The sequence below is a fragment of the Chroicocephalus ridibundus genome, chromosome 2 (genome assembly GCF_963924245.1).
Source record: "Chroicocephalus ridibundus chromosome 2, bChrRid1.1, whole genome shotgun sequence".
Lineage (NCBI taxonomy): Eukaryota > Metazoa > Chordata > Aves > Charadriiformes > Laridae > Chroicocephalus > Chroicocephalus ridibundus.
Window position 1 is genome coordinate 27365261 of NC_086285.1, and position 13703 is coordinate 27378963.

Here is a 13703-nt window from a genome sequence, read left to right on the forward strand (position 1 = left end):
AACTACTCTTTATTCCCAGAGAAAAAAATTAAGTGGTATTATAGATGAGTTTACTCCCTTCTTCTTGGGCATTCCTCTTCACTTTTAACATTTTAACTGATGAATGAAAAACTATGTTGCTTTATTGGCATGGAAATGTCAGCCATTTTTTTATTCTTAGAAACAATGACCATTAATGGGGCATGAGGGAACAAGAATGAGCCGAAATAACATTAACATTGAGAAAGCTGCAGAATAAAACTTAAAGCTTTGCAGGATTCACAGTTACACAACAACTGTCGGTCTCCTAAGGGATTACAGGTGCTCTTGCGCGAGACGTGAATGTTCGTAAAAAGTCTCATGACAACCAGGTGGGATGGAGGGAATTCAGGGTATCCTTGATATTTCTTTCTCCTTGTTTTTTCCAGTGTTTCTACTCTTCCAAATTTTAAATGAGGCTGACAGCTTTATTCCTCAGAACTGGTGAAACTCCATGCAACATAACAGAAGAGGAAACTGCAGAAGATGGGTCCATCTAGGTTGCAATGAAGAAGTCTCAAAATACTACCGAGTCTTCTTTCAGTACCATAGCTGGTATAACAGAATTACAATGCAGGTGGAACTGCCATTTGAAAGCCTCACAGAGCCAGACAATTGTGGGGTCTTTTGCAGTATTAATCTCATTTCAGACCTGGGAAAAAAACAGTAAATGCCAGGATAAATACAGGCTGATAAATGGAACTTAATCAATTAGATAATTTGAGGAAAGAAGGATAGCTGCTGCCTATGGAGAAAGAGGGATGTTAGCAGAGGAAGAACTAACACAGTCTTTTACCTACATGGAGCACTGGGAGAGGAAATGAACAGATAATTGTGGATCAACGAGGAGTTAAATACATGTGAAGGGTAAGAAAAATTATAATGTGCTACAAAGTCAATATCTCTACTGAGTCCTTGAATATAACAGATGGCAGCGTTACCTATTGCAGTTCCAATCCTTCTCTTCCAAGGAGATTTTTGTAAACCTCACCAACAGTCCCTCTCAATGATCAAAACTGACCGACCAAAGATAGAGCACCTATGCTTTGAAAAATATTCTCCCACTGGCCACTGGATGTTCCTGTTCTTAGTTTTCTGAGTCCGTGATATTTAGTGTACAGCAATTGCTTGGTGTCCAGGACAATGTTCTGTAAAGACATTTAGGACACTAGACAAAGAATGTAACTCTGTAAGGGACTGCATGCATTTCAGCCATGGGTTTGTCATCAAAGACGTTTAACTTGTGCCATATTTCCAGTTGTCACCGCAACAAAGCCACAAATCTCCTTGGCAGCATTCAGGTATGGTTGATATACAATCATGTTTCCACCACTCTTTACTGCACTCTGACAAAGGAAGGAAGCAAATCCACACAGCGGGATATCCACACTTGTCAGCAAAATCCAACAGTGCCCGTATTCCTCTTTAAGGTGGACTAATGAGGCAGTTGTTTTGTCAGCCAGCAACAGAGAGCTCCCAGCCATGAGCCAAACGTTGTGTTCTTTAAATCTACCCATGGGAATGAGAGACGGTGTGATCTACACGGACCTATAGCCTAAGTCCAAATGTCTTGGAGCGCATTCAAAGAGCTACAGAGGAAAGATCATTTCTGTCATCACAGATGTACAACAGTAGATCTGTTGCAGTAGGTACCTTCAGGAAATAGTCCCTAAACAAAAGTCCTTTCTTCACGCTTCTGTTGATTTAGAAACCTAGCCTTATGTATGTAGTTTGTCTTATTTTGGCCAATACTGAAAATCAATTGGAGTTTGGAAATATATTAATATTTACATTTACTCTGCAAAAGAAATCAATTTGCTAAAAAGGCAAAAAAAGCTAGAACCATCTCAGCTAATATGGCAACCTGTTGGTGTACCTCTGTTTCTCTCCCTGTCTCTACAATTTTTGCTTAAGGAGCTCTCCTGTGCGTATTCCTTCTCTGATGTTCTGGGATGAAGCACTGTAAGCACTTTTTTTTAATTTTTTTTTTTGGTCAGCTATCACATTCACTTTACACTCTTGCCAATGTGTAGACAATTTCAAAGCCACTGCAGATACAGTCCTGTCATAGTTCACACTTTGATTCTGAGTGACAATGTATTGACATCATGCTGTAGTGCAATGTCAAAATACCACCCCCAGATGACTGACTAGATCTCCTTTCACTATTATAGCAGGATGCCTAGTTCAGATACAAATTCCTTTGTTGTTGACATCTACCTTTAGAGAAACAAATTCTACCCCGCAACTTCCAAATCAGCAAATGTGCTGAGTGTATATAGGACAACACAGGACAGGAAGGGATCATCAGGTTCAGCAAGGCTGGTTGCCAAAACATAAATTGGAGTGTAATGGATGCCTATTTCAGGAACATCTGCAGAACACCCACTCTACACGACCCTGCTAACGAAAGCATGTCCTCTTGAATTTTCAGGGGTTTTTTTGGTTGCAGTATCTCTGCTGAGAAAATCTTTCAGTATGTCAAAAGCAATATTGCTGACAAGTATATATGTGACAGTCTTAAAAATAAATGAATGCAATTATTCCTTTTTTTCATTGATGAAAAATGCTCCTTATTTACCTTGTGAGGCTTTCAAATGGCAGTCCCACCTGCATTGTAATTCGGTTATATCAGCTATGGTACTGAAAGAAGACTTGGTAGTATTTTGAGACTTCTTCATTGCAACCTAGTTGGATCCATCTTCTGCAGTTTCCTCTTCTGTTATGTTGCATGGAGTTTCACCAAAGCTGCAGATCTCCACAAGTCTCGCTGTAATAACATGTTGCAGGTAATTGTTGGTTTCTTGGAATGCATTTGCCTCTACTTCAAGCCATAATTAAAGGAATCGCATAAGCTTTGGAACAGTCTTTGGAAATCTGAAAATAGGAGTTTAATTTACAAATGTTAGGGTGGAATAGGAAATGAGTGAGCCAAAATCAGCACACTGCCATGGTCATTTGCAACTGTCTGAACAAGGCATCCCTTTTGTTTATCCAAGGCATCATGTATATATATATTGCACAGTGAGAACAACAGCAGGTCCTCTCCAAAAAGAGCAGAGTACATTTATTACCAAGACAGGAAGATATTGCTTGAAACTAAATGGAAGGCTACCTTCAAAGAGAGAATATTGCCATGGGGAAACCAAATTATTAGAAACAGGGCCTCTTCTTATACCTGTTCATCAGCTGTGAAAGGATTATATGAAAGGATAAGTGTCCCGTTGTGCTTTTTGTATCTATGCCTCCTTTATGCTAAGTGGCTGGTTTTTGGACAGAAAAGTCTCAAAATTTTGTTAACAGACCCTTGGCTAAACCCAGGTTATAGTTTAGCAGGTGTACTTATTTTTATTTGACTGTTCCTGTAACTTTGCCAGTGTCGTGGTGTGGGTTTACTCCAGGACATAGGCCTGGTATGATCAGTAAGGTCAGTCTCAGCAAAGATTCGTCAGGGAACCCAGCTGCCTACATTAATTACACTGAAATAAGTTTCTGTCCCACTAGCCACTCAGTTACCGACACGATCTCAGAAGCGCGCTCCACAATTTTCTTTAACAGAGAAAAGCATTCATCCTTTTTTTCTCTTTTTCCAAAGTTCTTAAGATATGCTCTATGAATATTTCCCCCTTACTAAGTGCTGGGTTGTATTTAGTTCAGAGAAAATATTGGTGACAATCAGTTTTACAGGATGGTCAGGGAAGCTTCAGTATGAAGGCGTCATGACAAGGCAGGTCCAGAAAGACGAATGATGCAAATAGCCTGGACTGTATTCCTTTGGATAATTTTTTTTAAGTTTTAGTTCCAACATGATTTTTTTCTTCTGAATTCTCAGCAAATAAAAGCATAATCTTTTTAATGAAGAAGGAAGCAAAGTACTTATGTAGCTTTTCATTTACAAATAACTCGTCTTTTCTCTCTCTTTCATTTTTCACCTCTTTCTCACTGCTAACTAGCCCATTTCTTCTTTCCTGCTGCTCTCTTTCCTTTATATAGTTGAAGGACATTTTACCTTTTTTTTTAGGGTCTAACTCATTTTCTCTTTCCCCTCCCACTCCATTGCCCTCAGGACTCTGAGGTCGTCTTTGAGGTTCAAGTTAGAAGCCCTGTGACACCATGAATTCTCCAAATCTCTCCCTTGCAGTTTTAAACGAAGTCCTCTAACTTAAAGATTCTTCAGAAATCTCTCAGCGTTTCCTTCCCGCCCTAGTTCATTCAGTATACTCATTTTTGTCCATTCCACTTCTCTTCACCTTCTTTACAGGATAAATGTTGCTTTTTGCGTAACTTCTATATAATTAATTTTCATTTTCATTATCCACACAGTCTCTTTACCAGTATCTAGGATGAAATACCCTCTCTTGTGCATCAAGCATCTTCTCTCATGCTGTAAGAATCTATCTCAACATTTTTCTATAAAAACATTTTTTCTCAGAAATTTAGGGGGTTCTTAGTTATAGAAACATGCACAGAAAAAGAAAATTTCTATCTCTTTCTCTCAACATCTTCATTTCTTTTTCCTGTATTTCCTTATTTCCTGTACCTTCTGACAGGAGGGAAGATTAATGAGTGACCCAGATTTGCCATTTCCTTCTGAAAAGGGATGATGTAACAAAGAAAACCAAGAATTTGGGGTGCTGAATTCCAACATCTCAGTGTTCGTTTTGACCCTGAGCATGAATTTGAGTCTCTGTATCCCACATCACAGCTAAATGTCCAACTCCACAGAACTATTTTGGAGTGCATATCTATTCTTGTAGCATCTTCTTCCCTTTCTCCCCTCCACTTTTGCCCTGCACACTTTGAAAGGTAATTTCCAGGGTTCTTCTTCTGTAACAAGGAAAGAGGGAAATAATAACTCAACTTGTCAAACATCCTCACTTGACAGGCCTGAAGACTGAAACCCCCTGATTCTTCAGGACTGGAAAAGCAGTCCCCACACCCGTTGTGCCTCATTCCTGACATGAAAATCTCACCTCTGGAAAAAAGTGGGTAACCTAGGGTCCTTCATTTCTGAAATGGTGACAGGACTGCCGGTTCAGTTGGCAAATGGCCGTTGTTGCTCGTCGTTTTCATGTCTGTCCCTGAGGAACCGGATAACTCTGCTCAGATGTAGGAATCTGTGTAATCGTTGGCTTACATGATTACCAATACCTGATTACAAATGTCGGGATGATACCATCAAGGTAATCCACATGAAGCTGTTTGCAGTTACTCAGAACATTTTCCATTTCCTTTGGGAAATGTCAAGGGATGAAGAATTCGGGACTAAATGAGTATTATGCTAATAAGCTTCCTGGGGCTATCATTTACATTAATTATGTGCTTGCTCTGCCTCCTTTGGGTGTGCTGACAGAAATACATGAATTTCACAGGGAATTTCACCTCTATAGGTAACATCAGAGATGTTATGTAAAGAAAATTGGAATAAAGAAAACCTCTATAGTTACAGAGCAGCAAAATGGGAAAGGTTTATGGTTTTCTCCTGACATTAAGAAGCTCTGACATTCCCACACCCACCTCAGGCTACAGTTGTCTTATATTAATGTCTGGAAAACCTAGCATTTTCATCCACCATATTCAAGCGTTGATGATAACTGCTGCTCTTGGAGATTTTACCAAAGAACTGAAAACAGGTATTCCTAATAATTCTTTGGAAAACTACTCTGATCAGAATAATGATCATTAATGTCTGTTTGTCATTCTCTTTTTATAGGGAGGATTACCTCCTTCACCTGTTTCTAACTGTAGTTCTGACCTTGGTGGTTTGTCTCACATGGGTAAACAAAAGCATACAGCAGCAAGAGCGAACCGAAATCCAGCACTCCACAGCACGCACACGGGAGCTCATAGCAAATCTCATTTCTCTCCTGTTCGCTTTGGCGTCACTGTATTACAATACTCAAGGAGTCTGTATGGAATGAATTCTTTCTATTCCTAATTCCTCAATGATTTCTGCAGGCTATTATCAGGGCATGCAAAAATTTGTCTTGCCTTGCACTTTCATGAAGCCTCTGGGCTCCACCACTCATGATCCTCACTTTCAGGCACACAAAGGTTTTTTCTTGCATCCCTTCTTTGCTGCAAATCTGGCTACAGCTCATCTATCTGAAATAGGGACTGGGCACCCCAAACGCTGTCCCTGTTCATAGACTAACCTCATCGCTGCCTGAGGGGTTAATGCTTCATGCTCTTACTCACATAAGTAGCTTTACTGATTTCAGTGGAGCTACTCATGGGAGCGAGGAGTCTAATACTCTGCCGTGTAGAAAGACATCTGGAGTCAGTCCCATGTGGTCAGAGTTAATTAAGTTTCTTCCCCATGTTTTCAGGCCTCTCACACTGTTGTACCTTTCACATTTCTTCCCGTTTGGGTTCTTTCACTCGTTTTGTGCTCTTTGTTAGCAAATTAAGAGAAATGTAACAGAAACAGGCTCTTATAAATCCTTTTCCCAGTGCTATTGCAGGCTATGTTTCTTTTTCTGCTGCATCTGCACCTGGCCTCAGGCAAAATCTCTTCAGCCTCAGATGGTCATTTTTTAATGGTGCTCACGGCAGGAAGCAATAGTTTGACAGCTGACCCATTGGTCCCATCACAGTTTCTGGTTAAAACTGAGAACTGCAAAACAAAAAGAAAACATTAGGGGAGGAAAATGAGACAATACCATAAGAAGCTCCAAAGTTCAAGTAAGAAACAAAGTTGGGGATTGTTCAATGGAGAGCATTGATTGAGGTATGCATCTTAGACTAAATATATACATTTATGGAGATGTCAAGGCCGAAATAATACATAGGCTAATTCCTGTTAGCAACACTTTAGTGACTTGTGTTAAGGCAGTAGGAGGCAGAAAACCTATTTGCTTCTCTAACAGAAACGCCAAGCAAAATCCCCGTATATGATTTTCCCATAATCCTCGAGGAGACACAGGATGAAAAGCAAGTGCAATGAGCCATGGCAAATAGTCACCTGTGCTCAGGCAACCCCCATAGCTCACCTCTGCGTACACGTATGGACTCTTACTCACAGGGTAAGGCATAGGCTGCTGGCTTGGCTGGTGGCCATAGCCTCCTCCTTTTCTTCACTCTCTAGGGCTCCTGCCAGGTGAAATGGCAGAAATGGGCCGTCTTGTTGACTCTGTTTTCTAGTACATAGCTTCGTGATGCTACAGGGTACAGGAAAATGAATTCTTCCATAAGAAGCATAGAACTGTGCTGGGGACTTACAGATAAATTTCAGTTGTGGACCTAGACCTGTATTTTTTTGTTAATGATTGAAGTTCTGCAATCATTTCAAGCAGCATATGCTTTAGAGGTATAGAGCTGTCATAGCTGTAATGCTTATATTTCCATACGTGCAACACTTCATTTTGTGCAAGCTTCATCCAAGTGTTAATTAAGGAATCCTCACAATACCTTTGTGCTTAGGTAGACGCTCACCTGACCGCAGACACTTGCAGAATGAGGGGCTGAATGCCTGGGCAGGTGGCAGAACACAGCCATGACTGACACCAGTCAATGCACTGGTCATTCCAGTTTTGCACTGTTTTTCGTCTTTTAGACTCAGAAGCATCGAAAACAGTGCACAAATATCACCTCTCTTTTTACAAATAAAATAAGTGGAGCACTGCAGGCTTGCAAGCGTAGCACCCCCAACAGCGGAATCTGGTACAAACACTGTGCATGAAAACATAAAGTGAGAGATCTCTTCTTTATGTTCTTTACAGGTCGCAGGAATAGTGTTGATTAATTCAGTAAATGTTTCCCTGTTTGTGGTGATGAAATGGGATCACTGGATGTTTCTGTATGATATCATTTATCTTTAAAACCAGTTGAGAAAAGTGGGTTCTCATATTTTTGACTGCAGCTGACCCTGACTTTACAGTAGATTAGATTTCCTGCTACAGGCAGTTAAAGATGGAGTGAAAATAAATTTAGCAGAATAATAAAGGATGAAGCTTTCAGACCTCTGCACCACCAGATATGCTAAGAAGGAGGTCCTATGAGGGGGTTGTAGGTAGTTAGGAAAGGAGGACCCTGGCATTATTTAGCTGGCTGCTGGAGCGTGTCCAGAGGAGAGCTACCAGGCTGGTGAGGGGTCTGGAGACCAGGTCATATGAGGAGAGGCTGAGGGAGCTGGGCATGGTTAGCTTGGAGAAGAGGAGGCTGAGGGGAGACCTCATTGCCCTCTACAACTACCTGAAAGGAGGCTGGAGAGAGGGGGGTGTTGGCCTCTTTTCCCAGGTGAATAATGACAGGACCAGAGGAAATGATCTGAAGCTGCGGCAGGGGAGGTTTAGATTAGATATTAGGAAGAATTACTTTACTGAAAGAGTGGTCAGGCCCTGGAACAGCCTGCCCAGGGAGGTGGTGGAGTCACCATCCCTAGAGGTGTTTAAGAAACGTCTAGATGTGGCACTTCAGGGCATGCTCTAGTGGCAGAGATTGTAGGGGTTTTTTTTGTTTTTTGCTGTGGTTTTTTTGTGTGTGTATGGTTGGACTCGATGATCTCAAAGGTCCTTTCCAACCATGAAGATTCTATGATTCTATGATTCTATAATCGCTGCATTCAAGGCATAAACTGGCAGGAGCTATTGGGAGGAGACTGTAACAGCCTGGCCCGCAATACTGATGGCGGCAGAAGGAAAATGGCTGCCCACAGGCACACGGATCTGTCAGTGGAAGAAGCTGAGAAAAGATAGATCTTCATTCGTAATCTGATTCTCCTAATCCTCTACAGGGATTTGGCTTTAATGCCAAATTTTAGTAGTGTATTTTACAATGACAATATAATGTTCTAGCGGTTGTTTTTTAAGGTAAGAAAGAAGCTAGAATTTTCCAGTGAATACTATGGGAAAAAAAAAAAAAAAGGCAGAGCAAAAGTAAAAGTATTTGAATTCTTCCAAATAGTGCAGGGAACCGTGTTGGGAGGTGTTACAGAAGAGATGACTGGAATTGCCTTCAGGAGGGAAATCAGGGCAGAATTTTCTTGCTTGCATATTCATAAGACTGAAAAAGGTGTTTTCTTTTGTTTTTTGGGGGTTTTTTTGACTAGCTTTAAAGTTCTGTTTGATTGGCTTAGAAACTGTAAAGGAAAAAAAAAGTAAGTAGAAATTCCATCCTGCTTTAATCACTGCCCACTCCAAGCTTCCCTAATGACTTCCAGATGCATTCTTTTTATGCTATTGTTTTGGCACAGTTTCCAGACAACTTTTGGGTCTGTTAACATTTAAAAAAAAAAATAAAATCCTACTCTGCCCTCCTCTCTCTTCTAACAAAAACCAGATTTCACTTGGGTTATATAAATGCATGATGAGCTGAAGAAATAAAATGTCTGTTGCTGTCTCTCTTCGATCTCCAGGAAAACTTCTGATATAAAGTGAAGAAAAAATAATCACTTAAATTGTTTGTAGGGAAAGATGTGAAAGCAGATTCCATAGAATCTCTTGATATTTATGTAAAATAGCATAAAGTTGAATATAAAAAAACCCTACGCACTCTACGAACCTAAAACTCCCCACTACAAAATAGTTTTCATGCTGCTGTCTGTGTCACTGGCCTGTTGAATAACTTAAAGCAAATCCTCCTGCCTCTTAATGCCTCAGTTTCCCCCTGTGTGGAATGGAGACAGTGGTGCTCAGCCACAGCTTAAAAAACTTTTGTGACTTTCAGATGAAAAGCACTTTGCAAGGTAGGGTCAAAACTGCTTCTGACATGCATAGGGGATGACAGAAGAACTGTGGTATGTTTGCTAAACTGGAGACCAAATCCACAGTCTCCTCTGGAATGGTGCATCTGATGTCCATGCAAGGCTGCCATGCATTGCATACTCATAATATTTGTAAGGTACTTTATTCCCTTTTGAAAAAAATAAGGTATTAGTGCTAAGAACTGCTGTCTTTGAAAGCCAGCAAACTACTGAGACCTAACTCCTCCTTAGGCACCTTACCAGCCCTACCTTTTCAGAGGATAAAACTCAGAGCCATTCAGGCTGCATTTATTCTATACCTTTTGGGGGAATCCCATCGTTCCTCTACTCAGCCATTCTTTCTTTCCATAACATTGATGTCCACATGAAAATATCCATGTTTCCTGTGTCTTACAGCCCTCCCATCCATGACAAGGGGAGAAGGGGTGTTGTTACACCCTATGAAGAAGATGCCCTTCTGCAAATTCTGGACTGCCTCAGAGGTCTGGCCTTCAGGTGCTGGTACCTTCTGTACCAGTAGAAGTTCATTGGCTACCACCTGGCCAAAAGCCCCATGGAGTTCGTGATAACATCAGCAGAGATGCTAAACTACCTTTGTCTTAAATATACGCAGCTTTCAGCTCCTTCCTTTGTTCACTGGTTCACGCCAGCCCAGCCTGTGCCCCACATCCATCCCTTCATATTGCTGCCACAACTATTTTGCTTATGTGTGACGAGCTGGGACTACCATGCACCAGGAAGAACCATGACTTGGCAACCTAGCACGCACATGAAGTGGCTGCTTCACAGCCTTCCATCAATGGTAGTTTTGTACGGTCATGCCACGGGCTGTAGAGTACAATTGTTGTGGATGGATGAGAGAGAGTGTACAAGGCTGTCTGGGACAGCTTTGGGGGACTGGACAGGCTGAGGCAAGCCCTCTTTGGTGGGTGTCATAAAGAGTACTTGGAGCTGAGACTCTGGTGCTTACAAACCCCTCATCAGCATTTGGGTTTCCCTAGCCTTGAGATATCTGTGTGAGCCAGTCATGGTATGGAGACTCCTACATTTAAGCTAGTCACCTGAACTCCCTCATAATCTATGGAGATCTGATCAACATCTTCACTGCAGTTTAAGGCAAAATGAATCATGTCCTAAAACTGTCCATGAACAATAAGGGGTCCTCAGATGCAAATATTTGTGTCTTAGGTACCTGAAATTACATGAGATGGTTTTATCCATACGGTTTGATGGAACCACAGTTGCCTATAACGTGAATTCAATTATACATCGAAGAAGAATTTTGTCATTTGCTCACTCTAACCCCCCCAAAAAAGGAAATGCAAATTATGGCCATGGAAGATACTTCAGTTTTTTCTTGCTATTAGAATGCTAATATTTCTGGCCGTTAAAATTTTTACTCATAGCTGTATAACCTAGTGTTCCAAGTACACTATTGCCTTGCCAAGAAAGAGAGACAAGTGTGACCTGGTAGTGTGTATGTCTTGCTGAAAGTTTCTAAGGCAGCCAGCTCCTCTTTGCTTTCTAAGGCCAACTAGAAGACTTCAACTAAGAGGGCACCAGGCTTCATCTGCAGATATATACAGATAGGTAGGTATGTCGGAGGAAGGCACCATCACAGATAACTAACGGCAAGTGTAACACTGTTGTCCTCCATCATTTTTTGCAAATGTGTCCTTGTTCACGCCCAAAGCAACACTTGGCAGAAAAGTTTCAGACAGCTTTGTGGCAAAAACAGAGGTGTCACACCAGAAAAACCACACCATAGCCTTTGATTTGTAAAAGTAACAAATCATTTTGGACAGGTGGATTGGAGATTCAGTATTCTTTGCCAGATTTTGTAGTCCTTGATCACCAACATTGCTATTGTCAGGAAGAGTTCCCAGCTCCTGTCAAGGTTTTGCAAAGCTGGGCTCTTTGGACAGACTTTGCAATTGGTCTTTTAACAGCAAGTCCATTTAAAAATCTAAGAACCTGAGTCTATTAAATATAAGAGAAAGGTAGGGCTGAGAAGTCAAGAAGTCAGCTTAATTTATCTCTTTACTTCTAAGCAAGGGTAAATATTTCTAGTCAAATTATCACACATACTTGATAAATTTTTAAACCTTCTAAGGAAATTATTTCTGCCACCTGTCTCAAAAGTGAGACAGTAGGTAAGTAGGTAAGTAGCATTGCTAGAAAGTTTTAGGAAGTTACTAGAAAGGTAATCCGAGCCTTTTGGCATTTGAAGAACAAAAAAAATTACTTGTTCTGCCCCAATTGAAGTGTAAGCAACATTTCACATGCTGGTGCCCATTCAATCTTCATTTCCTCAAAACTGATTTGTTCAACCTCTTATCTACTTCATTGAATGGCTGCTTTATTGCTTGCTTGCTTGCTCACGGCTCTGTCTTGGTCTTTCCAATTTGTCCCCTATGCATCCCAAGAGTAAAAAAAGCTGAGACTTCATCAGTGTTGAAAAATGTAATGTCATTTCTTACATACAATGTTGTTATTAACAGTCTTCTAAATGACACAGGCAGTGCTGCAAAGAAGCTGCACCATTGACTTGCACTCAGTTTACCTTCTCCATATTCACCAGATCCTCCTCTGGAGTGTTATCACCCACCTAATAACCATTTGTTGTATATTTATTCATCTGTTTCTGTTCCTTCCTATGTTTATTTTTCCTTGCGTTTGTTTTTATTGAAATCCGCTGTGCAATTTTGCTCCCTTTTTCCAGTTTTTCAAGATGATTCTGAATCCTAGTCCTAAAGTCTTTCACCCCCTGCCCCCGCTGTGGTGTCACACTCAAACGTCTTAGTGTATTGTTTAAATAAGCCTTGAGAATACTGGGTGGAGCAGAACTCACGTATAGTTCTTTAGACAATAATAAAATGCCCTGATTCAAACATTTATAATGAAAGATATTTGATGGGCCATCAGATTGATGGTATTTTCTAAGGCTGTCTTGCAATATTCTTCTTAACGTCTTGGCTCCCTATTCATTTGCCCTTTCTTTGGGAAAGGCCTAATGAGAAATCTCATCAGAGAGACAAAAAAAGGAACAGCCCCAGGAGATGAATTACTTTTTCGCTCATAGCTGACCTGATACAAGGTTTGCAACTCCGCCATTCCAAGCAGGATGTTGAATTAACCGACTTCCAAAGATCAGCTAACATTTCCATGACTCTGCAAAGTAGGTACTTGCTACTGATGGAAAGAGTTTTTCAAAATATTTCATGCAAACTTTTTTTTTTTCCTAATTAAGGTCTTTCAAATCAGAAAATTTCCCTGAAGATTAATCAGTTTTACTGTAGTGTTGGGTATTTGTAAACTTCTCAGTGATTTTTTTACTGAAGAATTAAATTAAATTGCTCTTTATCAACCCCGCTCATGTATCATGCTAAATACTGAAGGGTTTTAGTAAAAAAGGGGGGTTTCATACAAAAGAAGTTTTTTATTAAAAACATTTTTTTTCACTTTTGAAGTAAAAAATGGGGTTTTAGTAAGAATGCTTATCACCAAAACTACCAGAAACAATTAAAAATCAGTACGAAAGACTTTTCAAGCAATGTAAAAGGGGTATTTACCAACGTTTAGAAATGCAGAAAAATCCTCAGCGTTCTTGAATTTTTATTTTACAATATCATTTTCTCATTTTTGCTTGGTGATCTCCTATTTTCTAAGATGTCATTACCTTAAGGCACTGGCATTCGTAAGCATTGAAGACTCCTCCTTAGTTTGCATGATCCCAAGCTCTGGTGCATCTCCTCCTCAAGATCCAGGGGGCAGTTTAACAAAGGCTATTCCTAGATTTTGCCCAGACTTTGTGCTTAGCCTGAATATGGTCTATCATTTGTATCTTCCTGACACGTCATGAAGTGAAAGAAGCCAGCTTCTCCCAGCAGAGTTCCTCCATAAGATTCTTTTTATCTTACTCTGCAGAGACTGTTCGAAGCCCTGCCTCTCTCCCGCATGTGTTTTCCAGATCATTTTTTCA